Here is a 1,310-nt window from a genome sequence, read left to right as displayed (position 1 = left end):
GACAGAGTTGTCCGGGCTGGTGTACAATGACACAATCTTCGCTCACTGCAGCCTCCACCTTCCGGGTTCAAGAGCTTCACCTGTGTCAGCCTCCTGAGTAGCTGACTACAGTAATAGATTACGGCCACGAACCACCATACCTGGCTAATTTTATGTATTTTTAGTAGAGATGGTGTTTCACCATGTTGGTCAACCTGGTCTCCAGCTCCCGACCTCAGGTGATCCACCAGCTGCAGCCTCCCAAAGTGCTGGGATTACAAGCATGAGCCTCTCCCAGTTTTTTGTTTTTTTTTTTAAAGACAGAGTCTGGCTCTGTCCATGCAGGTTGGAGTGCAGTGGCACAATTTCGGCCACTACAACCTCCGCTTCCCAGGTTCAAAGATTCTCCTGCCTCAGCCTCCCAAGTAGCTGGGACTACAGGTGTGTGCCACCATGCCTGGCTAATTTTTGTATTTTTAGTAGAGACCACGTTTGACCATGTTGTGCAGACTGCTCTTGAATTCTTGACCTCAGGTGGCCCGCCTGCCTTGGCTTCCCAAAGTGCTAGGATTACAGGCGTGAGCCATAGAGCCTGGCCACTAATTTCTGTATTTTAGGTAGAGACAGGGTTTCCACCATGTTGGCCAGGCTGGTCTTGAACTCCTGGCCTCAAGTGATCTGCCTGCATCTGCCTCCCAGAATGCTGGAATTACAGGCCTAAACCACCATGCCCGGCCGCCTTAGCATTATTTTACCCAGGCCATATTCAAGACGGAGTTGCTCTCGTTCAAAGGCCTCTGACAATTATAGTGTCAAATAGTCTTCAAGAAACAAAAAAAATGAACTGATTATAGGAAACAATAGCAGAAGTGGAAGAAGTTTGCATAGTTCTGATAATATTCAATGTATTTCTAGAAGACACTACAAATGCTCAATTTCCATCAGACAAAACACTTTCCTCATTCTGGTAGAAATTAGTGCTGCATTTTACAATGGAAGCTTGAGCAAGTGACAAATAAGTCTCTCTTATTTTTCCTCATTTGTAAATTTCAGTAGTTGGACCAAGGTACGTCACCGTCACAAACAGGAAAGTATTTCTTAACAACGAAAATTTAAACAGTTTAAGGATCACATGAATTGTTTTCACCCAGTTACATGCTGACATTACATACATTTCACTTTAAGAAAGGCTTACTTCAATCAACCTTAAAAAGCATATTGAGGGAAAGTTTGTTTGTTGAATGGTAATGATTGCCATTTTGTGGCTTTTGGTGACTCTTCATTTCCGTTTTGCCCAATAAGCATTTGCTGACTTTACTGCCATGCGGCAT

The sequence above is a fragment of the Cebus imitator genome, unplaced genomic scaffold (assembly GCF_001604975.1).
Source record: "Cebus imitator isolate Cc_AM_T3 unplaced genomic scaffold, Cebus_imitator-1.0 Scaffold70, whole genome shotgun sequence".
NCBI lineage: Eukaryota > Metazoa > Chordata > Mammalia > Primates > Cebidae > Cebus > Cebus imitator.
Note: the sequence above shows the minus strand (reverse complement) of the source record.